Source organism: Myodes glareolus, chromosome 5 (assembly GCF_982192425.1).
Source record: "Myodes glareolus chromosome 5, mMyoGla1.1, whole genome shotgun sequence".
Lineage (NCBI taxonomy): Eukaryota > Metazoa > Chordata > Mammalia > Rodentia > Cricetidae > Myodes > Myodes glareolus.
Window position 1 is genome coordinate 60,719,729 of NC_142030.1, and position 26,757 is coordinate 60,746,485.

Genomic DNA, 26,757 nt, shown 5'->3' on the forward strand with positions numbered 1-26,757 from the left:
TTTACACAATGGATTACTACACAGCAGAAAAAAATAGCAATATCTTGAAATTTGCAGGAAAATGGATGGAGCTAGAAAACATCATATTAAGTGAGGTAACTCAGACCCAGAAAGACAATTATCCCATGTACTCATCATAAGTGTTTTTTAAACATAAAGCAAAGAAAATCAGCCCACAAATTACAGTCCCAGAGAACCTAGACAACAATGAGGACTCAAAGAGAGAAACACATGGATCTAATCTACGTTGGAAGTAGAAAAAGACAAGATCTCCAGAGTAAATTGGGAGCATGAGGACCATGGGAGAGGGTTGAATGGGAGGGGAGAGGCAGGGAGGGGAACAGGGAAAAATGTAGAGCTCAATAAAAATCAATTTTAAAAAAATGCAATTACTCTATGGTCCAGCTGTATTACTTCTGAGTATATAAACTTCTGAATCAAAGACAAGTTTCTACAGAAACACCCAAATATCTGTGTTTACCACCGTGCTTTTCACAAACAGCTCAGGTGTCGATTACCAGATACACTGATGACAAGCACGTGGTAAACATGGCGTGTATAAATATGTAATCAAGTCTTATTTAGTCATAAAGAATATTGAAATCATTTTGTTTGAAGGAAAATGTACAGAATCATATTAAGTGAAACAGGCCGGCCTCAGCAACTCGAGTATCAAATGAAGAATTTCGAGGGCTGGCAGTGGCGGTGTTCTTCAGAGGATTTGACTTTACACTCCTTTCTGATTCAGTAATTCCAGATGTTGAAATGCATCCTAAGGAAAAATACACAAACACAGATTGTCTTGGCTACAAAGTTGTCTAATGTAACTTTGTTTTTAAGTGAAAAATTAAATGAGAAACATTGTATAATTTAATTATAGCTAAGAAATTATAATGCCTTCCTTTAGTAGTCATTTCATAGCCTATTAAGTAACAGAATTTTAGTGGATATTTAGTTGGATGGAAGTGTGTGTAGTTAAAGGCTATTACCAAATAGAATTGTATTACACAATATCAGTAAAATATATAGATAGTATGTGCCCATATTGAAATTTCATTTAAATTTATTTATCAAAAGTATGGGGATTTAAAAATAGTATACTTTATATTTTATTATCTAAGTATTTATATTCATAGCTGATATCTGATGTATATCAGATATACATTATCTGTATACATAACAGATATATGTTAATCCTTCAGGATTAACATTTTAAATTCCTAGTCTTATTGAGCAAGCTACAGTTCTTTGAGCATGGGTGACCCTCTTACTGGACCAGGAACAAATTCTTGATACAATTCTATCTCATCTTTAGCTTAGCTGATAAATCTTGAAGTTATGCCAGTAGGGATAATGGAAGATAAAAGAAGACCAATGAGTGAGAGAGAGAGAGAGAGAGAGAGAAAGAGAGAGAGAGAGAGAGAGAGGGAGAAGGAGAGGGAGAGGGACAGGGAGAGGGAGAGGAAGGGAGAGGGAGAAGGAGAAGGAGAAGAAGGAGAAGAAGGGGAAAAGGCAAGAGAGAAAGAGATCAAAAGTGACTTTCATTTTCATCATGTACTATTGCCAATTAAAGTAGCCTTATGTTTTTTAGTAGGCACTCGCCCTTCTTTAAACCTGCTCAACTCTATTGCAAACAACCGCAAGAACACAGTAACACCAGATAAATCTAATCTATTATCATTTTGGAAGACATGAAATTTTATTTTCAAATAAACTTGTAGCAGGATAGTAACATTTTATGCTTTCTCAGTTATCAACTATGACTGGAGACATTGTACATTCATGGCACTGCTGAACACCATGTGCTTTTCTCCGGCAGAATGAGGCTGCTGGGGAACTGGTCAATCTTAAGCTTTTGGATGACTCACGGTATTTGCTTTACTCAAAGCTTGGAGAAGATTTTGTTTCTACTCGTACTTCTATATATTGAAAAAACTCACCTATGTTATCTCTTTCAATGCATGTCATTCATCTCAACTCACTACACTTTGGAAACTCCAGGAGTCCATCTGTAGTCTACATGCCAGGAGTGGTGTTTTGGAAAATATGACTATTGAGGGGAATCAACGGACTTGGCAATATTCAGATAAGTTTCTCTTGTCTTTGATCTGCTACCATTGTGCACTTGGGGAGCTTAAAATAATTTCATGATAGACTACAAATCATCCAGTTAGGAGCTCCCATAGGAGAAATGTATTTCATGAGTGTTCACTCCATAAAGGCGGGCAGGACAGCTTCAGCTCAAATAAAGACCCTTTGTAGGACTGTACTTTGTGTAAACTATTTGACCTCAAGTTACTCATTAAGCACCATTATGGAGGTCCATTCTCATGAAACTCTGCAAAAGAAATCCCACATGCTTGTTACTGATGAGCCTCATGAATTTCTTCTCCTAATCTGAGGGCTGTCAACCAATTTAGGATCTCTGTGATCTTGCCACTTGAACAGCTGAACTTCTGTCCAAGTAGTGAAAACTAAAGGGTGAGAATGATGGGCATCATTGGAGTTTCAGAGGACGGAGGTGGGGCATCGAAAGAACATGGTTTACCCTTTGTCTGAGACATGTGTGAGCATTGTAGGAGACGAGAAGGCACCAGTTAGAGAAGACCTTTCCAGAGACACCCATGTGTCTTACAATGAGAGCAACATCAGAGTGTGGGTAATAGGTCGAATGTTGCCCTCTTTTAATCGAGATTAAAACACAGAATTTCTGCAAAGAGAAACCATAACAGCTTCCCCTTAACACTTAACAACCTTGGGGCATAAGGAGATAGTCCCCTTAATCTAGATACCAGTGTCTTTATGGTTCTTCGAAACCACAGGCTGCTTGCAGCCCCTTTGCCTGGCTGCCAGCTATAGTGATGAGTAATTATGTGCAAAGGCTTGAGATTCACCAACAGTTTGTTGGAGGTAGAAAATGCGTTTCTTCGATGCTTAAAAGCTACAAGACACTAATATGTGTCTGTGTACCAGCAGTTTAGAAATGGAAGTTTCCACATCCCTTGCGCCTGGTTTCATTAGTTCACCCCACCCCATTGGTGTTAAGGTTTTATAAATAATCGGGACAGGATTGATTTGTTCCATTTCAACAAACTGTAAAAGAGAACAGTCAAGAAATCACTCCCATCATCGTTCCCCCAATCATATTACTCTTTAAAATTGGGCATAAGCCTGTGTCGTTCTTCTCAATTAGGTGAAGGATGATTTCATTTCAGTAATCTTCAGGGAAGTTATTTCTGGTTTTGTGCAAACATGCCAAAGTAATGCAGCCAGCTTTCATAAGAAGTCCAATTTGATTTGTCCCTGGCTAGAGGGAGACTCAAGATGCGGCAAGACCAACCACTAGTGTTATTTGGATTTAATGAGTCCGAAGGTCATGGATGATGAAGCCTAGAAGAATGGAAGACACACAGAACAGAATCAGAGTTCCCGGGGGCTTAAAGGTCTGGTACGGTGTTTATTGGCAGAACTCCAGCCTTGAATGGCTTACCTTGAAAGGGCTACCTTTGGAAAATGGATAGAGAAAGGGGCAAGAATTTCCAACTAGAGTAGAAATGCTTTTGTGGGGTTGACACACTAACATCGCCAGTGTGGCATATATGATCAGACTCATCTACAACATAGTCTACACGTCCCTCTGTTGTTTCTCCTACACTGAAGCTGATTAATCCTTCATACCTACATCTGAACAGCTGCAGACTCTCCCAACACAGCTGCTGTCTCTCAGCAGATGTTCCTAAATTGTCCTGTACTTCTAGTTGTCTATGCCAACGTATGAATGTAAACAGGAATTAGAATGGCATGGAGACAAAGATTGAAAGCACTTGGCTGACATGACTCATCAGTCCATGGAGCCAATGTTATTTTTCTGTTATTGTTATTAATAAAGTCAAAGTGAACAAAAATTCAAATATACATATATATCCCTATATATGTGTGTATGTACACACAAACACACATATATTGTCACACCCCTTGTCTTTACACTGGGTGTTACTTTTTCTCTTCAAGAGGGAAAACATTCACATCAGGATTGATTTAGTTCCCCCCCCCCCTTTTAAATCATAAACAGTCTTGGTACAAGAAACAGTAGCTGTTATTGATTAAAAGTTCATTTGCCTGGCTGGGCCGATGATTGATACTTGGAGGGCAGGAGGGGTACTGGATTTGGGCTGGGGGATTGGAAGTGGGACCGTTTTATCACGTTACCTGTTCTCCATAGGAGTATTAGTGTTGTAGGAAATCTGGGTTTCAGGAGTGAGCTTTCTGCTCTTTGTAAACTTTATTTTATTTTTGTTTAGTTTTGTTTTGTTTTCTTCTTCTAGGATCACCAGCAAAGTACCTGTTGTGGACCTAATCGCATGAGAGATCCTCTGAATTGGCTTTTAATGACCTGTTGAGTAAACTGGCTACTGAGTTAGGCAAAGCATGTATTTTATAGCACACAGTTTCAAAGTCTCTTTTGTGGGCCAGCCGGCGGGTGACTTTATATGTGTTCTTCACAAACCCAATGCAACAATAAAGCCTGCCTTTGGATGCATTTAAAACATGACCAAGATAAATAAATAAGATTCCTTTTCCCTTCTATGTATCTAATGTAAAGAATAACAATTTTGTGGCAGGAGACCTTTGCCTTTGCAAAGTGTGGCCGTCCTACACACAGGACACAGGCATCAGCGGTGCTTACAACTGAAGGATGGGGCATTAATGAAAGCAACGTGTGAGTGGTGCTTAGGATAGAACTCTCAGTCTTCGCTGATCTCATTTTCTGTCTTGAACATTATCTCCTATTAGTTTTCACTGTGGCAAACATAACATGCACCAGAGATCCTTGAACTTGTCAGTTGGTAGAACATCTGGAAGTAATAGAGATCTTTGCACAACACTGCTTAATATTGACATATTAAATTTAAAATAACAGAATATATAATATGACACCAGGTTTTATTAGATTCTAATAAAGTCAATGAACAGCAGCACCAAACCTTTGAGGGAAAAAATGTGGTAGGAAACCTTAGAATTGGAAGATATTCCATTAAGTCTATTTTTTTCAAAAATTGGAAAGACTGAATTAATTCATATGAAATAGCACAGCCTCCTGGCTAAAACTCTGGAAAAAACGCTGGTCCATGGAAGCAGTTTGATAGTAAGCGTCATGTGTGTAGAGACACATGGAAATCCTACAAGAGTTCTTACACCCCTTAAGTCTGACTTATGCAAAGTTGACTTAATTTCCTCAAAATTGTTGAGGTCTTCCATAAAAGGAGGAAAGAAAAAAAAAAGAACTGCTGGGGATTTAGCTGTAGACAGTGCAAAACTTTGGTTCGTTGTAAAAATATCATAAATAAAATTCAGAGGAAGAAAGATGAATTGCTATATTTAACAGAAAAAGGTTCCATGAATCAGGAGATGACGCTAGGGGTAAATATATATATATATATATATATATATATATATATATATATATATATATATATATATGATCATGGTCAAAAGAAGGTGATTAGCAGTTCATTTTAAAAGAGACACATAGTCAATAGGGTAGAGAAAAAGATGATTCAACATTGCTGAAAACAAAAAATCATATCAGAAGAATGAAATGACATTTATTTCTGCCAATCTGTCGGTTTCGGGAAATGGTTACAGTATTACATCACATTTATGTTGGTTCAGCTTTGAGAAGAATCACCTGAGAGCGTCCATTAAGGTTTGAAAAGTGTTTCTGCCTGTAAAGCCCAGCTACTCCCAGAGCCACACTGTTCTCACCTGTTGTCCTCTTCTCCAAAGCTGCCCTTTGCGCCAGTGCTTAAGGCCGCCTATTGTCTGGTCCTAGAGGACAGTGTGAACAAGTCACAATGCAACAGCATCCCATTGTAAGGTGGTCTATTCTGCACCGTAGCTGCTTCTGTATTGGTGTCAATGACTCTCACAGCAGGATAAACAGCATGTTTCTGAGAAGCACAACACCGTTGATCCTGTTTATGCTAAATTATCTGGGTAGAGAAGGTGCCTGGAATTTAAAATGTCAAATGTTTGTTTCCATTTTAGGTTAGGAGGAATTGTAAGTATTTATCTTGCTTGGTTTTCAGCCTAAACATTGTGAATAAAGAAACCAACATTTATTTTTGAATATCATTGAACAGAAACGATCTCAAGAGATGAAAGGGAATAAATATCCTAAAGCCAATCACTGTATTTAACAATTTTTTAAAAGGAGCTTCTTAGAAATTTTCCTTTGGACACTTGGGTTTTTACCCATGTTTTTCACAGGCTGCTTATGCTGGTAACAATTTTCATATTCCTCTGAGGAATCACACGGTTTGTTTCCATTCAAAAAAATATTCCAGTGACTAATAATGAAATAACTAACCACTTTAATGTAAGGAAAATGTAAGGAGAGGGAACTCATATGATTCGAAAGAATCTCTGAGGCAATGCTAAACTCTTAGGTTCCACCTTACTCCTCTTCTCCAACATAAAGCTGAGGAAAAACAAAACAAAAATAATCTTTAAAAAGCAGTGAGAAATGTAATTAAAGAAAGAAAGAAGGGAAGAAGGGAACAGATAAAAATTTAAATCCTTAGTGTTCATTACAAAAATAAATACACTCCTTGACTTCATTTTCATGTTTAAATTGAATACACTTCGGGGAAAAGGGGCAGAAACAATATGTGGACTGTGTCCTCAGCTCAGCTTGCGAGTACAAGCTGAGGACATACATTCAGAACTTAGTCTTACAGAGAGTAAATTACAGTCAGGCAAGGTTGTTGTGGATCATAAATGACAGCAAATGCATCTCAGGTCAGATGAAAGCAGAAAGGTCCCTTCCCTCCAGGCTCTGTTCACGATGTATGTCTTGTTCGTGTGTGGGGGAGGGAAAACATATCTGAATGGAAGGGCTAAGTATTAGAATAGAAGAAGTATTTTCAAACTATTTTAACATCCATCTCAGACCAAGAACAAAAAGAAATCCATGGTCATAAAGGGAGTAACCACTAAAATACCGTAGAAGCCAGATTTTATTTGAAGTCCACACAGCAAGGAAGCTCTGGGTGCAGGGTCCATCAATCATTCTTGGAGAATCAGCAGGTTCTCCCATGTCCTGCCTCTTGCATACCACTGTGGGGTGTCAGGCATGGATCTTTCTGCCTAACCTGCTTTTGCTCTTTAGAAAATAAGTAGACAATTTCACACCAAGAAATGCAAAGTTCTTTCAAAACTGTTTGAGGCAACACCTGAACCCAGTGTGTTGGAGTTGTCATTTGGGGTATGAGTGCAGGTGGGGGCTTCATCTTCAAATTCCAAGTATGGAAGATAATTCTATCTTGGTTCTGATTTCAGAGGGAAATACTTACAGGAAAGAGTTGAAATCTTAGAAACTCTTGCAGCACGGTTAATAGACAGGAAGTTTGACTGAAGGGGAAAAGAAGATAGCGTATGGTGTGTGTGATGGAAATTTTGGCCAAAGTTAGAAGATGGGGGTAGACGTGAGGTGTGCACCTCATGCCCAGAGAGTGTGGTTTGGGAAAGTCCGTGCGAACTAGGAATATCACAAATGTGAAATCCATCTACCTCAGGGTCTGCTATTGTGGGTTTGGACGTGAAATACAGAGGTGTTTCTTTAGGATCAAAGCTTTGGCAAAGTTAGATGGGCAGGGATAGAGGCCAGTCTGGCCAGAAGCAAAAAATTTCAAATTTTCCTCAGGAAACACAGTCTGAGAAAATGCTCCTTGGTTGCTCAGTGTGTGTGTGCACTTACATTTATTCTGGAGTTCTTTCTGAAATTTCTTTAAGCAGACTATAAAACAAAACTATGCCTTCATTTCAGAAGCAGGCCAGAGCAGTCACTGTTGTCTCTCCCTCCCCCCACCACTTCCTCCCTTTCTTTTTCTTCTCCTCCTCCACGACTGTCACTGCTCCTTGATGCTCTCAGTGAATCAGCACACCCAGAAGCCACTGCCAGGCCATAGCCTCACCATCTGGAGGAAGTGAAGGGATCTTATCGCCTTGCTTCTGTCAAAGTTTGGTCAGCTCTGTCTAAGGCTAAAATAGCAAGTGAAACGTGAACTTTCCAAGTATTTAGAGAAGGAAAGGGAGACATGGACACAGTTATTTTCTGATCCTTGGGTCTCCATCTTTCTCAGAGCAGACGTCAGTGGCGTATACCTATGGTGCATCACAGTGCTTGATTTGGGAGAACAGCTCTAAGCAGACAGACCAAATGTTTACTACATCCTGCATCTGCCCAGGAAATTATTTTATGAGAAAGGCAAACCTGGTAACTAGAGAAGACCCCATGTGGTGGAAATTCAACGCATCAGGGGAACAAAATACATAATAAATAGGGTTTCTGATGAGACATGGAGCCATCACGGTTTGTTGGGCAGCCTGAGCCGCATAACAAGGTCCTGTCAAGAGCAGGGCTGGGCAAGACAGCTTGCAGGATAAGAGCTCTTACCTGAGTTTTATCCCTGGGACCCACATGGCTGAAGGACAGAACCGCTCCCGCATGTTGCCTCTGACCTCCACATCTATGCCTCTGTGTGAACACCTGTGTACACTTGCGTGCAGACTCACCTGTAAAAACACAATAAGTGTAATAATCTACTAAGAGGAAATCTGGAAGAATGGTTTAAGTACTCCCTGTGCACGTATGAGGCCATGAGTTCAAATCTCCAGCACCCAGGTCACAAGCTAGGTGTGACTGCACTTTCCTGTAACCCCAATGCTGGGCAGAACTTGTACATGGAGGTGGATCCCAGGAGCTCTCTTGCCACCCAGCCTACCTGAAAGAGCTTCATTGAGAAACTCTGTCTCATGGCAATCAGGCATGAATGACAGAGGGAGGCAATAGACATCTTTGGCTATTGTCAGCATGGCTACCCACATAGTCACATGCACTAAATATATGCATGCATTTATGTATGTGGATATACATTATATATAGAAATAATAATAATAGTGATAATAAGTTATCTCTGAATATAGTCCTGAAGTGAAATTGTCTCCCTTATTCAGGAGACAAAACAATTAGATTTTATTTATACTTGTGCCCATATTGCCCAGTGCAGGACACCATATGCAAGACATTTGATTGACATCTTTTTATTAAATGCATGAACTGAATGCATTTGTGTGCATGTTGGGGGAACTAACATTTGTGCATGTGTACATGCCCATGTGTGTATGCAAGCACACATGGCGTGTGTGGAGACTGGGTGTCACTGTTGGGCATCTTCCTTAGTTAGTCTCCACCTCATTCTTTTGACATAGGGCCTCTCACTGAACCTGGAGTTCACTTATTTGGCGAGACTGACCATCCAGGAAACCTCTGGAACTCTTTTTCCCCTGCTGACCTAGCATCGGGATTACAGGTGTGTGCTGTCATGCCAGGTTTTTTACATGTGTGGTAGGGATCCGAGCTCATGTCCCCAGGCCTGCAAAGCAATAGCTTTATCAGCCAAGCCATCTTTCCAACTTGAGATTATTTTAATGCTCATTTGCCTGTGTCTGTGTGTGTGTATGTTTGCATGTGTGGGAGCACACACGTGTATAGGTACAAGTAAATGTGAGCACACATGTATTTGGACCCAAAGTTGATGTTGCAAAGTCTTCCTCCATAACTTTCCATTTTACTCATCGAGGCTTTATAAGTAACTACCCTATGAGTTGTATAGAAAGAGGGTCTACAAGGCTATTCCCCTTGACCTTCATTGACCAGCTTTTAGGAATTTATGTTTATAATTCCTCAATAATCTCTACTTTTACTCTTAAGTCAAGTTTCCTTAGATTTTTTAATACAATGTTTCCTGTAACATACTATACAGTACTAAGCATCTAAAATAAAAAGAAAAATGGAATAGGAAGACAATGGCCAGCTTGATGGCTATAAAACAAAATAAATTAATGTTGATTTTTATCAAGTTTTGCAACTATAAGTACTTAATTTTCTTATTTTAAATTAGATAAGAGTTTTGTTTTCTTGACTTGGGATTTTTTGAGGAAGCAAGGATAGATTTCTTTGTGCTCTAGACATTGATGTTTTGGGAGTGAGGATTGGAAGCTGTTTACTGCCTTAGTGGTACATGATTTCATGAGATTAGGATATAAGTTCTGAAATAATATTATGTTAGTAACTTTTTCTATTGCTGTGGTAAGACATCATGACCAAGACAACCTGTAGAAGAAAAAGCTTATTTTGGACTTACATTTCCAGATGTTTAGAGTTTTTAACTGTCCTTATGGTCAGGAGCATGGAAGTGGGCAGACAGACGTGGAACTCGAACAGTGGCTGAGAGCTCACATCGTGAGGCACAAGTTACAAGGCAGATAAAGAGCCCTGGGAATGCCTCAAATCTTTTGAAACCTCAAGGCCCACTCCAGTGATACACCTCCACCAACAAGGTCACACCCAAGCCTTCTAATTCTTTCCAAACAATTCCACAAGCTGCGGACCAAGTATTCAAATATTTGAACCAATGGAGGCCATTCTCACCCAAACCCACCACGTATGTGTAAGTAGCCATGCAAGGAGGGAGGGCAGAGATTATAGATCTAGGTGGCATAAACACAACACCTTCCAGTGGCCTCTTCCTTTTCAGTGATCTGGATAGTGACAATAACTCAAAGAATACTGATTTCTTGATATAACTAGACAGAGAATTGGAGATATGTGGAGATATCCAGCTTCAACAACAATTTTAGAAGTCAAGGGTGTTATAAAAAAAAAAGCAAAGATGTCTACTTCCAAGAACATAAGTGTTCTTGAACAATGAACATGTCATTGATGGCAAATGTTGGCCAGAGATAAAAAGATAACTTTTAAAAACATGATAAAGAGAATGTACAGGTCTCTCAGAATTCATTTTTAGATTTAGCCGTTTGTTTATTTGTGTGTATGTGTGCACACATGCATATATGCAGTCATGAATAGACCATGAAGCATGTGTGGAAGTCAGAGGATAACTTGCAGAAGTAGGTTCTCTTTTTCCACACTGTGGGTCCCAAGTGAGGTCATCAGGCTTGGCAACTGGTACCTTTACTCATTTAGTCACCTTGGTCCCCATAGGGTTCTTGAATGATTGCATGATTCTTAGTGTCCATTGTTGTCTTAATTAAATATAGACTTACCTGAAAGACGGGCCTCTGGGCATACCTGAGGGGGTGTTATTATTGTGATTGTTTTCTGTGGGAAGATTGTTTTCTGTGCTGTTCATTGTGTGTGGCACCATTTCCTCTCTAGGACGCTGAGTTGTAAGTAGGGAAAGGGAGGTGAGTAGCAATCTCCATTCATCCCTTTCTGCTCCCTGAAGGTGGATGATATGTGATCAGTTCCTTCAAGCTCTTGCTGCCTTCACTTTCCCACCCTGAGCTATGAGCACAAATCCTTTCTCCCTTTAGTAGCCTTTGTCAGAGTATGGTATCCCAGTAATAGGCAAAGAAAAGAAACTAATACACTGGCAAAAGAGAAGAGGTTCATTCTCTTGTTACCCACATTGACATACTCTACCAAGGCTACAAATGCACAGCACAGTTTTTCTTCCAATATCCTAAGTGGAACAAATTCATTCCGATTTAGAACAACAAATGCACTTGGCATTTTTCTACCCTGACACTACAAAGCTGTTGAGAAGGAGTGAAATGTTAGACCTGGTAATAGGATACACAGCCAATATAGAATATGTGTAAGCTACTTAACGACACATGTGGAATTCTTTTAATTAATAAACATATCTATAGAAATCCATTTGTGAAATCCTAGTAAAGACTTCCTCTAGAAACCATTACCTTCCTTAATTCTTCCTTATGGTTGCATTTATCGATTGGCTAATGCTTACACACTTTAAATGGCCTCAGCCATGCAACAGTCTCATGGGGTTGATGATATTATTAACGTTTTGAAGATCATGAAACATGAGTGGCAGAGACAAGAATTCCTCACTTTTGACTCTTGAACCTTCTATCTTTATGAATGGCATAGAAAAGTTATGCGTGTTCTACAAACCAGTGTCTATTGATTCTGGATGTAAAGCGCTCATGACAGGTGTCTTGGCCAACAGGAAGTGGATGGCAGAGGTTTCTAATAACTGTAATTTTAAGAGACAGATCAAGAAGACATGACTATTAGATGGCTAACAGATGTCTTTCAGTCCCCTGTTCCCTCAGAGCACTGGGTGGAGAATGCACACAGGTGCTGATGAACAAAATCTCTTTACTTGCATTACACTCAATCCTCTCTTCTGCTTAAGAGAAAAATGTTATTATATTCAAATCTGTACATTTAAAGTTCTTACAAAACTTTATTCTTATAAGATAACTTATAAGATAGGGAGGGAGATAGAAGAAGAAAAAAGATGGGGAGAGGAAGAGAAGAAAAGTAAAGGGGAAGCAAGGAACGGGTGAAGGAAGGAGGCAGGAGGAAGGCCCAGCAAAAAAAGTACTCTGTTCTTTGTTCCCATAGTTCCTCGTATCTAGTTCAGTAAGATGAACATATATATGACTCTGGATGATGCATAGAAATGTGAAGGGAAGTCTTTACGATTTGAACAGCAGCTAGGACTGAGGATTCCATAGCCCACTTTTATAGGTTTATTGTTAAATATTTTGATGGATAAAAACAAACAAAAAATGAATGGCTTTCACTTGAAACCTTGCCTAACCTAAAATATTTTTAAATAATATTGAATGACAGGATTTTGTCAGCAAACCCATACTTCTCTCACCCATCCTGCAAACTTTTCTTTCTTTCTCGATTGTTATGTGAGCCCCAGACCACCTCTTGTCTTAAACTCCTAAACTTCTCTGCATGGTCTCCCTTAAGTCTTCCCCTCTGCACCCAGGTATCTGATTCCAACCACAGAGCAATGACCTTCATGGCCTGCCTTTCTTCCCTCAGAGATGCCTGTGTTTAAGTTGAAGATTATGTCTCTCTAACCACTTAAATGCAGCCACTGATTCAGGCAGGGAGAACTATCACCATTGAATGCAAAGTTTCTGTTCTCAGGGTGACCAACTGACAAATAGCCAGTCTAAACAAGTCAAAAAAACCAAGCAATTTTAGTGGAAGTGTGGTTAACCGTCTGCTGGTTCCCATGGACAGAGTTCAGGTTTCCATGTGTCTTTTGTAGCGTGTCCAAGAGAAATTACAGGAGCCGTAAGATGAAAGGCTTGCTGTGAGTGATAAATAAGGGCAAGCAAAGCAGACTCGCCTTATGGATTTGTTGGGTTGCTTGTGGCACGGACAATGTGAATACAGGCCTTTCTTGCTTGTATTCTTAAAAGCCCTGGCTTTGTTGGCTCAACACTGGCTTTGGATTCCCCACATTAGAATCTATTTAACCCATTTATGCTTTTATTTGTGTGGATATTTATTGGCTATTTTCCATGTACCTGACATCAACTGTCAGAAAAAAAGATATAGATGGACTAAGTTTCTGAGTTCAATATTTAGTTTCCATATAATTGTAGGAAACAGAGAACCGACAAAGTTACATCATACATGTTATGAAGAAAATGAAAGGAATGAAAAAGAGAGAGGTCTAGGCAGTGGCTGGGATTCTAGAAGGTCAATGAAAGACTTCCAGACTGTGTTACAGAGAAGTGTAGCTATGCCTTTACAATGTGATGGAGCCAGTCACAACGCTAGAGGACAGAGTGTGAAGGAAACACAGGGATCACTGAGTGGAGAACAGTACTTGCCACCCGCCTAAGGAAGGACCTGAAGGATGGACATGTCCAGGGGAAAGGAGGCCCTGAGGCTAGAGCATAGCAGAGAAGGTAGAGAGCAGAACCAGACGGGACTGATCAAGTCAGCAGAAACCTCTGTCGGCAGTGGTTAAAGAGGTAAGATACTGCCTGAAACATGCTAAAAAGCTGTGCAACACTGCGAAACATGCTAAGAAGCCATGCGACAGTGCGACCTCACATGTCACCTTTGCTTTCTTCACTACAATTCAATGTTTGATAATTTGACTGCAAGAACAGATCCAAACCCTTGTTAGAAACCAAGTCATTCTCTTCTACTTAGATTTGTTTGCTTCTCACAATCTTTTAAGCTTCTCCCCTGATTTTATTCTATCTAGGGTTTATCATAGTTTCGTCTGTTTAGCCACTGGACACTTAACCTTGGGTATAGTCATATTCTTCCCATATAGCCTGTCTTGAATTATAGTGAATATTCATCATTAAACATGGCATTACAATAATAAAATCCATAATTCATGTTGCATTATGATCTATACATATATAGGCTTGTCTGTTTATCATGGTTCTTCATGTCAAATCTTTCCTGGTAAATATAAATCTTTCTTCTGCTTGTCGTTACCCAACCTAATAATTTCTAAAACTTGTCTATTATAACTTTCATGAATGTGCAAAATAGGTATTAATCCAAAGGAATAGCTTCAGGAGATGTGTTTGACCTTTGACAGTGACTGGAAATGGGAGGTTATCTAGGATGTTGTATTAAGAAAGGAGAATACAATGCACAGTGTATTCTGTTCTAAATGAACAATTTGACATAATAGGAACACACTAGAATTATGAAACTTTCCAGTGCTGATAACAAAGAGTGTGTTAGCTAGGGCAGTGGACCTACAGCTAAATACTGCCTAAAATCCCAGACTCAAGCCTGGAACTAGTTTCCACAGAAAAGAAGCTTTCAGGGGTTTCTGTTGTACGATGTCACATTTCCTAGGCATCTGGGATCATGAATATTCAGACAGAGAGAGTGCTGACTACTTTATTGAATGGTGACATCTAGCACTCTGGGACTAAATGGTGCATCTAGCTCCAAGAGAAATAAAACAGATTACTATGACTATCTTTTATATAAGCTTTGTCAATGAGGAAAAAATGTACTATAGATCAGTCTGAGGCTTTCTTAGGCACTGACTTGTTGCAAAATGTTCTGCTTTAGTCTAGCGAGTACTATGAGACTCCACATTTCCAAGAGTATGTCAGATATTTAGTGTTTGGGGGAATTTTAAGCCTATATACCTTTAAAAAATTTAGTTTGCTTGTATCTGAAAATTTTTACAATGTAAGCTGTGAAAAGATATTTTCATAAAAGAAATCTGAAGAAAGGAAGGGGGAAAGGTGTAATTCTATTATTATCTCAAAAATAAAAGAAACTATCAAACTAGAAATATTTTGAAATACACACACACACACACACACACACACACACACACACACACACACATATATATATATATATATATATATATATATATAGAGAGAGAGAGAGAGAGAGAGAGAGAGAGAGAGAAATCATGGCATCCAAGTATTAAACTGGTCCTACAGGAAGTTCTAGCAATATGGGCAGTCACAGTGAACTAATAGATCCCAACTTAACATTGTTTGGCCAAAGACCCTTAGGACATATGCATCTGTGTGAAAATCTTGTATACTTTACACATAACTTGTGTTTCCATTTCTAAGTAACATAGTTATGGCTGTTAATTGAAGGAAAAGTATGTTTACATTTCCTAAGCTCTTGCTTCTCACTCTGAAACATGCGTTCATTCCAGGGTATTGGTGCCATAAGGAATCCACAGATTTTGACATGTCATGCTTCAAAGTACGAGTTATTAAATATTTTCCCAATATTTGCAACTTACTGCTCCTCTGGGAGCACAAATTCTCTGCATTGATGCTTCATTTCTTCACCAGCCACCAGTCCACCCCATCCTGAATCCATGAGCCTCAGGAGTTCAGCACTGAATAGCCACAGTACCTACTATGCATGAGTCTTTCCTCTAAAAATACCAGATTGTCCAGAACCGATGGCTTCACGTGGAAAACCCATTACTTTGTTACTTCTGGCAGCCACATGTGTTTTTCTTTGACTGGCCAGGCTAGTGGCATTTCCAGCAGCCTGGATAACCAGCAACCATGTGTAATTCCTTCTCTCGGGTCTGTCAACGTGTCTTCTGACATAGGTAAACTGGACATGACTATGTAAACATGCCAGTTTTCTTGGGGCCACCTCCAAATTGTCACACTCTCCCTGAAAGTCTCCCCAGCATATCAGTGACAACTTAGTGCTCGCTGGGTCCAGCACATTACATCACCACAAAATTTCTACAGGCAGAACTTAGTCCTCAAGGTTTCTAATAGGTGTAAGGCTTGTAGCTCCAAAGGGCTTAGGTCAAGTACCACTGACGTTGAGCTTTTCTTTGCCATTTAGAGTTGAATGGAGCCTCCAGGGACCTTTTGTTGGAACTATGATCCCATTCCAGACATGTTTCTGCCCCTTTCATTGGTAAACCCAGAGTGTGTTATGCCCGTCTATATTCTGGCTTTCTCTCCTGGAATAATATAGGATAGACTTTCAAATAGGAACCCAAGTGGCCTTTTCATGTCTGTTGTGTGACATGAACGGCCAAGGAGAGGATGGTTTCTGTGTTGCCAGTGTTTGTTCTCATCCTTGGACGGGACTGCCCTGAGACGGTTAGCCATTAGCTTTCCCACATGGCCCAGAGGCTGTTAGAACAAGCACAGGAAAGTCAGAAAGTTGTTTTGTAAAGCATTCCTACCCTTATGTGTTGAGTTCTCTTGGATTTCTGTCCAGCTAAATAGCTCTTCTGAAACGCTTCTCTGTTTTCCACTAGCCCAGAGCGCTCGAAAGCTGGAGTGATGATAGTGTTAATTGGCTCCATGCTTTGAATAAACACAATGAACGCTCAGCATGCTTTATCAAATTGAACTTTAAACCAAGTTCATAAAGTGACTAGTGTTAGGTTTTGAACAGTATGATCAGTTGATGACCCTTTTAAGCATTCTGTTTTAAGACATTCCTTGTATCTTTCCATTGTAAGCCTTTTAGAAAACAAAACGCTAAACATCCCCACCCTTTGCCAAAGTGGTACATTTTAATTCCGCTGGGTATCTGTGGTTCATTCAGACTCTGGGTGTATGAAAAAGCTACAACTTGATTGTGGTGGTCAGGTTGGAGATAATTTGTTTTCTCTAATAGTGCCTTGAACTTTATCCTCTGTACAAGTTCGGTGGCTGCAAAACGTACCCTGCAGATTTCCATCACTCTCATTCCCTTAGCTACTCCGGTGTTCAGATACTTAGGTTCTATGTGTGATATTTATTAAATTATTCTACTGGGCTTGTGGTTTAAAAATACATTATTCTGTCATAATTGTATAAATGCCTGTGTAATGCACTTATAATTGCTAATCTGACTTTTCCCTGGGAGGAAAAACAAAGATGTAGTCAAGATGATCTACTAGACTCAAAAATGGAGAACTTGTTAGTATTTCATGATGTTCAGTAAGCAGGATTCTGTTTGGTTTTCGCTTAAATGGAAAGCCACAAATAAAAGTTTTGAGCGTGAGTTAACAACACATCAAGCATAAATTCATCCTCTTTGTTTGTCCAGACAAGCAATAGAAAACGTATTCCATAGCTGATCACTTTCAAATTATGTAGAATTATCACATATACCACGTCAATACTTTGAAACAATTTTCAATCACGCCAGTTATTATTGGACTTTTTAAAGAATAAATGTATTGTTCCCAAGTGGACCCAAGACTTTCGGGGCCAGTTTGTTTAAAATTTTCATGGTTTATTTGTGAGAAAGTCTTGAACGTGTAAACGACTTGAGAAAATATCAAAGACACAAAACTCACGTAAGAACCCACTGACAGCGATAAAACCCAGCTTTGAATTTCTGCAATAGGCCAAGGAACAAACAATTATAAACTGCAACAGGAGTTTCTGAGCATATGCGCAGTTGCTTGAGATCCACTCACGTGTGGACCCTTAGAACAGAAAAGGACAAGCCTTATATTATTGAATGCACAAGAAAGAGAAGTAATGCACCTTAATTCCAAGTTAAAATTCTTCAGAGAGTGATGCTTGGGTCTTCTTCATCCAAACTGATGAACACAGTTAATCTGCAGCTTTACCAGATGCCCGGAGTCTGCATGAAACGCCTGGTGCTCCAGAGAAAGAGACTAGGGCATTTCTTAAAAAACGAAAACAAAACAGACAATTCTGTCTCTGCTGTATTATGTGTCAGGCAAGGGAGACAGGTGGAATCCCATTGAGCCTAGAGGCTTTATTTACAGTCGGAATAGGTGGAAGCTTTTCCTACACTAACCCAAGGGACCTGTTAGAAGGTCAGTCTGTCCTGAAGAGCCAAGCACAGGTCTGTACTCAGGCTACAGGTGAGGCAAGACTTTTTTTTTTTTTAATGTGGAGTTAAAACGTATCAGTCGCTAGATTGCCAGATAGAGACAAGAATGGTATACATGCCTTGAACTGTCTTTAAAAAGAAGGCATTCAGAAAGAGAGAAACCAGTACACATTCTCTCTGTCTCTGTGGCTCGCGACGGCTTCTCGCTTTGACAAGTCTCATATTGGTTGTACTGCGTAGAAGCTGCCTGATGGCTCACGTACCAGCACGCTGCTATCTGTCCTGTCCATTTAAGACGCTCTGGGTTCTATTTTTCTGGTTTGTATTTGAGCTCACCAATTAGAGTATGTACTCGTGGACACAGAGGCTTATGCATCTTTAATAAACAAATACTAATGTCAACTGTACATGTAATAACCTAAAAATAATCACAACCCAATGTCAATCAACACTGGTAAAATGATCCAAAAAATGAACTATTAGTAAACACTGAATCATGGACAAATCGTAATACTCCATGAAAGAAAGTTAGGTATTGTGTACTGAAAAGGAGTCAATTTCTAGCTACAAAGAGCGGATTAGTGATTTCCCAGTAGAATGCAGAAAAAGAAGGAAGGGCCCAGGAAGGGATTACAAGGAGAATACAGAAATACTTGGAGACAATGGGAATTTATGTTCCTTTTCTTGGTTGTAATGATGGTTTTGGTATAAATATGACTACAAATTTATCAAAGCATAAACTTGAAATACAGACCTCTTATTATGTATTAATTAACCCAAACTTAAAGTTTTTTTTTCCTGGGGCTCAGTTACAGAATTGCTTATGGTAAAGTTATATTATTTAATACTTACTTTAGAATAAAATAAAAGGGTTTAAAATAGCAATATAGCTACATACATAGACAACATGAATATTACATATATATTGTCTGCTTATATATTATTTACTAACATGCATGTATATTGATAGAAGTAAGAAATACAAGAATTAGAGTGCCTGTTTATAAGACTTTTTAAAAAAGTTACACTTACTATGGTATTATCAAATCATAGATGTATATGTAAATGAAGCAGACTTGGAAGTTTAGAAACAAAAGACGGACAAAAGGCTATCCTTTGTTGTTGTTAATGTTGTGTATGTGATGTCCATGGTCCCAAGATAGCTCATCAGGGAATATATATCTTTAATCAACAAATGTTACTGAAACAACTATATATTCATGCAAAAAACAGACAAAAATATAACCATTACTTTATTTATATAAAAATATTAACTTGAAATGTATCATATACCCTAACACACATAAAAACTGACACACTTCTAGAAAAATATGTGAGAAAATTCTTTGGAATCTACAACTAAACACAGATACACTTGAATGAACACACATGTGCACACATGTACAAACACACAATGAACTCATTTTAATTAAAAACACAATTAACACACTGGAACTCACTTTAATTAAAAACCTGTACTCTGAAAAACATTATTAATAAAAAGATCTTTTTAAAAAATATTGGGAAACAGGCAAGATTGCTCAGTGGGTAAAGGCACTAACCACCAAGACGGATGACCAGAGTTCAGTCCCCTGCGTCCACATGGTAAAGATAGAGTTGACTCCTTCAAGTTATTCTCTGACCTCCACATTCAAGCAGCAGTGTATCTGTCCACACAATACCTATGTACACATACACAGAAACACAAATATAAGACATATATATCTAATATATATTTATATGTATACTTAAATATGTATTTAAAGAAAAGGGAAAGGCATAAACTGGGAGAAATAGTTTCAAGTAAATAAATAATATGACACATGTCTAAAATATGTAAAGAACACTTGTCTTTCAGTGATAATGTCATTTTTTAGCTAGCAAAATATTTAAAAAAACACTTCATCAAACAGATTTGCAGATGGCAAATTTAGCGTTTAGCCGCACTCAGGAATATGGGGCACTAGAAAAACGCAAATACATATCCGCTAGAACGAGAAACATTTGGGAATGAAGCAAGTGGGGCTCGTAAGTTGCTGGCGAGATGTAAAATCACACAGTCACTCCTGCATGTTAGCCAAATAACTTACACGGTCAAGCATGTGCGTACTTACCTACAGCCTAGCAAGCCCAGTGTTCGTCTTTCCTTGAGAGAAACAAAAATGCAAGTCTACTCAGATACGTGCACCCATCTGTTTACAGCAGTTTATTTTAAGCTCCCCAAACTGGTCACAGTCCAAATTCCTATCATCAAGTATCAAAGTCAGACTTAATTTTTAAAAAAAAGTGTGTCCCAATCCAAAGACGAAAATTATCCTTTTCTCCCACCCCATTGTTACAACTAAATGCACTGATGATCAGTTTAGAATTTGGCCTCTGAAGAACCCCATGCAGGGTCATAAACCCACACTCACCAAGGAAGATAACTCATTCTGGGTTTTGCTTCTCAGTAATTTTTGATGTATAGTACAATGCTAAACACAATGCAAGCTTAACATTTTCCAAACAAATGCAATCTCCACTTAGTTTTTCTATAACCAGGTGTTCCTGGGTCTCATTCCGATGTCTTTTTTTTTTAATATAGCGTTTTTCTTTGAGAATGTCATGAATTTCATCCAAGTATTTTGATCACTCCTCTGCCTAACTCCTCTTGGATTTCACTCCCACTACCTTGACACCATGTCCATTTAGTAAAGCATCAGTAGTGTGTACTCACCTCTTGTGCTTAGGGCCTGTGCTTACAGTGTCAGGCATGGATTCCTTCCTGTGCAGCGAGTCTCAGATCCAATCAGGATGAAGCTCCCTACCTCCAGAAGAGCTAACCCACCACTAGTAGGTCTAACTTGCCCGGCAGGTCCATATTGTAGCTCATGGGCCCTCTAGGTTAGATCATTTATGACTTGTCTCCTTGCCCCAACAGCGTGCAAAACATCCTCTGGGACCACGGCCTCTGTTCAGTATGGAGGGAGCCTCCAGCTCAGATCTGTCCCCATCTCTCTGTCTTGCATCTGAAGCACACGTTGTCTTCAGCCCACTGGCTTAACAGTGCTTCAGCACTAAATGGGCATTTACATCACCAGTTCCAAGACCTAGAGGAATATTAATCTTTAGTTGATGAGCATGAGAGGTATTTCCATCTTCTAGGATCTTTTCAAGTTTTTAAGGTTTAGAATTTCCGTTGTGGATGTCTCTCACTTCCTCATTAGGTTACTCTATGATGTTATATTTTCTTTGAGGTTATTGTAAATTGGGATTTGCCCCCAGTTTTTCTCTCTGTATGTTTGGTGTTGCTATATTTAAAAAAAATTGTATATACATTTGTATCCTGAGTCCATTTGCTGACTGTGTCTATCAGTAGTAGGAATTTTCAGGTGATGTCTTTTATGTTTAGAATTAAATTGTCTCAAATAGGGGTACCTTGACTTCTTTTCCTATTTTATTTATCTTTTATAAGTACTATGTGTTGAATAAGAGCAGAAAGAGTAGACGTCCTTGCCTTGTTCCTGATTTTAAAGACAATGCTTCAAGCTTTTCTCTATTTAGTATGACTTTTGCTGTGATCCTATGATGTTCTGCTTTTATTATTTTGAAATGTATCTCCTGTATAACTAGATTCTCCAGATTTTGTCACAAAAGGCTGCTGCATTTTGTCCTTTTTCCATTCATTGAGATGACTGTGTGACTTCTGCATATGATTTAGTACATTTATTGATTTGCACTGGTTGAACTATCTTTGATTTTTATGGAATAAAGCTAATTTGGCCATGGTGAATAATATTTTTGTCGCTTTCCTGTATTCAGTTTGTATTTTTTTGAGAACTTCACAATCTACTCTTATTTATTTGTCAATAGTTTTCCTTTGGGGTTAGTATTCTAGCCTAGTTTGATTATTAGAAAAATATATGCTTTGTAAAAGATGGCTGGCAGTGTTTCTCTGTTTTCTATTTTATGGAATAATTTGATAAACACTAGTTTTGATTCTTTTCTAAGCTTTGGTATAATTCTGCAGTGAACTCATCTGGAACTGGGATTTTTATAACCATAAGAGTGTTTTATTATTTCCATAATCTCATTACTTGATACCGGTCTGTTAAATTGTTGACTTCATCTAGGTTTAAGTTTGGTGGGTCAAATGCACCTAGAAATTCATTTTTTAGGTTTTTCAATGTACTGAAATATGGGTTTTCAAGGTATGCATTTATAAATCTCTAAATTTGTTTGATATCTATCATAATGTCCAGTCAAATCACCAATGTTATCAAATAGAGACTTTCTTTTTGGTTACGTGAGGGTTTACCCATAATTTTTTTCCTTTCAGTGAACAAACTCTTCATTTCACTGTTTATTTGTATTGAGTTTTTGTTGTTGTTTCACCAATTTTGTCCTGGTCTTAATTATTTATTCCCATCATTTGTTCTCAATTTGGTTTATTCACATTTTTCAGAGTATTGAAGTGTTTATTTATTTGAGTTCTCTCTGATATTTGAATGAAGACATTTAGAGTTATGAACTTGCTTATTAGAACTGCCTACATTATATTCCAGAAGTTTTGGCATTATTATGTTTTTGTTTTCGTGTGTGTGTGTGTGTGTGTGTGTGTGTATGTGTGTGAATTTGGAGGGCACAGGATAGCTTTAGGTACATTCCTCAGGATTTATCTACCTTGTTTTTCTGAAAGAGGGTCTCTCACTGATCTGGGCTCAACAATTAGGCTAGAAGCTAGCTGGCTACCAAGGAGGAAAGATGTGACCATCTCCATCTCCCCCAGACAGGAACTACAAGTTCAGTTTGTTGTTATTGGTTGTTTGTTTATTTTAACCCAAGTTCTCGGGACTGAGTTTTGGTCTTCGTGCTTGCAAACCAAGTGTTTTACCAACGGAACTATCTCCCAGCTCTCCAGCTTGCCTGCCTTTCCTTCTTTGTTCCTCCTCCTCCTTAATTTAATATGAATTTAGTTTTCCATCATTGCACAAGAAACACATAGCTGGTAAATAACTAAGTCTACAAGACCCATTCAGAATTAGTTTCCAGTGTTCTGGGCTAATTACATTATAAACTGGGTGTGGTGTGTTTCACAAGCAAAACTGAAATGGAATAAAACAGTATCATTAAGTATCAGAATAAGAACTTTAAGGCTACAATATTTCATCATTGAAAGCAATTTGTAAGAGAAACAGGAGAGGGGGAGAGGCAGGACGGGTTAGGTTAGGGAGCAAGCTTACTTGGAGGTCTTAGGTGACAAGGACATACTGGTGATATTGTAGTCTTTGAACACATGGAGGTCTTGGGTAACACCGACATTTTGGTGATATTGTAGCCTCTGGAGAGATGGAGGGCTTGGGTAACACTGACATTTTGGTGATATTGTAGTCTCTGGAGAGATGGCTTTATGAAGTGTGAGTTTCCCTTCCCTTACAGGACGTGTGGAATGCTGTCTTGAAGTTATCAAGGATGTTATAAATGTCCTCACTCCCTCGATTTCTCAATCACATCTTTCCTCTTTATGATTAAAGTGAGATCCTATAACAATATAATATCTTAGTGGAGGCACTAAGTATCCGTTTGGCTGATGGATTGCTTTTAATGCAATGAAATTTAAAACTACAGGGAGAAATCTGTGGTGGGTGGTGACCTTTCAGAGGTGGTGTTGAAATCTGGTTCATGATTAAAGCAGGGTGTGGTTCAAAGGGCCAGAGATGGAAAATTCTCTTTTGGCAACTTATTAGAGATGTAGGGTCAAACCGTTGAAATGGCTACAAACATCTGTTGCCAGAAGAGAAAACTAAAAACTTACCAGCAACATTAGCCGAGTCAGAACTGTGGCAAGTCCTCTAGGCCTGATCTCACTGTGTGTCAGCGATGTAGATCACGCACTAATAGGAGAAGGTGACAAAAGTAGATTCAGGAAGTAAAACTGTCCAGAGTTTCACAGGTAATCAAACAAAGGCTAGGTTTACAGCCAGCATCCTCAGATCCAGGCTTTATACTCTTAGCGACTAAATGACCATTCATCTCTGCTGCCACCTCTACTCTGGGGCATTGACATGTTTATCTGCCCCTTCCCTTTATGACTGGTAACTCTCATGTCAAAGTCCGCAATGTGGAGGATCATGCCCTTGTGATACGGACTAAAACACGGAAAAGTGCTTTACTTTTCCTAGAGATCTTCTCTGGACTGTCGCAGAGAAAGCGGTATTTTGTTTTCTTTTTCTTTTTCTTTTTTCTTTTTCTTGTAGCTTTGGAGCCGGCCCTAGAAACGAGCTCTTGTAGACCAGGCTGGCCTTGAACTCACAGAGATCCGCTTGCCTCTGCCTCCTGAGTGCTGGGATTAAAGGTGTGTGCCACCACCTCCTGGTTTGAAAGTGTGTATTTTCTTTACTTTGAGAGAGAGAAAAAGAGAGAGAGAGAGAGGCCATTTAACTGTTGAGGCATAACAACAGCCCTAATTTCCTAACCCCACTGAGGAAGCTGGGGATTTTTGTTTTGTTTCTTACCTCCTTCTCTGCACCCTCCTATGATGAAGATTTTGGAGGCCTCTAAAATCTATGAGATCTTTAAACTCAGGGTGACGGGCTAATCACCATGTTAAGGATTCTGAGGAAGGGCTGAGCAGTAGCACCTTAGTAGAGTGCTTGGTTTGCAAGTCAAGTCTCTGCACTGACCACCAGCACAGATGTCTCAAAACAAACTCTTTAAGGTTAGTTCAGTATTTCCAAAATATGTGGCCTGAGTTTTATTCGCAACAACTATCATCACCTCGGGGGACAAAGAGCTAGGAAACCACAAAACAGAACACTTCTCAGGAGGCGCCAATGCCCTTTTGAAATGCCATTGTTGTGTTGAGGCCAAGTTCAATGCCAAGAACACTTGCTGGGTAAACATGAGGATGCAAGTGTCAATCTCACTCCTGGCATCCCAAACCTCACTCTCAGAGAGCACACCTTGGAGCAGCTCAAGACTACAGATACAGGGTATTTAAGATTTGTTTGCCAGGCCTGCCACGTGATTTCTCTTCTCCCTTTCTGAGAGTCACTTGGGAGTTGCTTTGCTGTCTATTAAATCTGTATTTATTAATTCAGTCTGTTTTGGCTTATTGCATCAGCAGAGGAAACCCCAATAACCAGGAATCCAATACTTATCACCATGTACAAAAAAAGTCAGGTATGCCTGCATATGTCATAATGCCAGTGCCGAGGGGCAAAGACAAGTAGATCCTAGACAGCCAGCCTAGCCAAATCTGATACAGCGAATTCAGTAAGAGACTTGACCTTCAGATAATAAGGTGGACAATGATATTGCAAGGCACCTGACCAGGACCTGACTTCCTCCATTAACCTCTGCAAGCATGTGTGCAGACATATATTCACACAGCTATTACACACACACACACACACACACACACACACACCCCACATACTTACAAATGCAAAGAAATGACATTATTTTATGCTGTGGTAAGGTTTATTGGTTTCCTTACATACTTTTCATCTCCCTGTTTAGAACAGAAGGGCTCCCCAAGCTAGGACCTCTTCATATTTACTCCCCTTCCTCCACAGAATCATGCTTCCTTCCCAAAAACATCAAACAGGGACTGAGCCATCAGTCCAAAGTCCTGGACATATGGAGACGTTTCAACTCTGGATCTGAGGGGTTTATTTGTAATTCTAGAGGAATTACTCGCTGAAAGTCATACAGAAATGTTTGACTTCTATAGTTGAGTTGAAACTGAAATAATTTAGTTCCCAAACACAGTCATAAGCTATATCAAAGTGGTTTAAGGAAAGAAAACATACATTAGAAAGTTACATTCCTGGTCACATAGCGCATGGTAATGAGTGTTGTTGCCAATTCAGCGCCCTGTGGGCACCAGACTAGCAGTCACCATACAAGGATCCCTTGCGGGAGCTTGTTAAAGTTCACAGGTGAAGAAACTCCACTGCAGGCTCATCAGACTTTTTGAAACTTAGAGCCCATGGTATCTGCAAACTGGTCTTTCTTTTAAGGTCCTAAATGATTCCATACCAGTTTGACAGCTCCTTTTCTAAATGTAAGCTTAGCGTGTTTAAAGAAAATTGTTCCCCATGTATGTGTGGGAGAAAGAATTGCCTTAAGACAGAGCATATTTATCCCAATGATGTTGTTGCTTCTTGGTCCAAAAGTATTTTGGGCAGTTCTCTTTGTGTGCTGCCACTGGGGCCTTTAACGCATTATTTGGTATCTGCTCAGTGGTGCACAGATTCACTCTGAGAGTGGATGTGTGTGTTAACAGCTGTCACGATCATTTAGAAGCATGCCTGGTGAATGAGGAAAATGACCAAGCGGGGTGACGTGCTTTGAGGGTCCTAAACAGGGTGTGATTATGAAGCAAATTAAACTAGTTTTCTTGGATGCTCCTCAAAAAAGATGAGTTAAGTATAGTAAAACATATGGACACTTTCATGAACATGGTGATGGGTCAAAAATAAAAATTGCTAAAATACTGCATTTGGGCATGGAAACAAGTCTTTTAAAAGTTCTGTTTTCTAACATTCCTGAAAACATATTTATGCATGGCCCTTGTACAAGAAACATGTACACATGGACATTAATTTAGCATGGTGTCT

The 26,757-nt window shown here is 39.1% G+C and overlaps 1 long non-coding RNA gene across 5 annotated transcripts; it reads right to left on the bottom strand.

Moving 5' to 3' along the window:
- Window positions 1-1,724: 1,724 nt before the first annotated feature.
- LOC125391773 (uncharacterized) lies at window positions 1,725-20,342 on the bottom strand. Of its 5 annotated transcripts, XR_015001355.2 has the most exons (6): window positions 20,269-20,342; window positions 19,717-19,836; window positions 17,839-17,983; window positions 8,459-8,577; window positions 5,767-6,010; window positions 1,725-3,390 (listed from the first exon to the last, which is right to left on the bottom strand). It is a non-coding gene; the product is annotated as an uncharacterized LOC125391773 (long non-coding RNA). The 5 variants fall into 5 exon arrangements; XR_015001354.1 differs by lacking the exon at window positions 1,725-3,390 and having other exon boundaries at window positions 5,587-6,010; XR_015001357.2 differs by lacking the exons at window positions 1,725-3,390; window positions 5,767-6,010 and adding an exon at window positions 6,585-7,979.
- Between the last annotated feature and the right edge of the window lie 6,415 nt (window positions 20,343-26,757).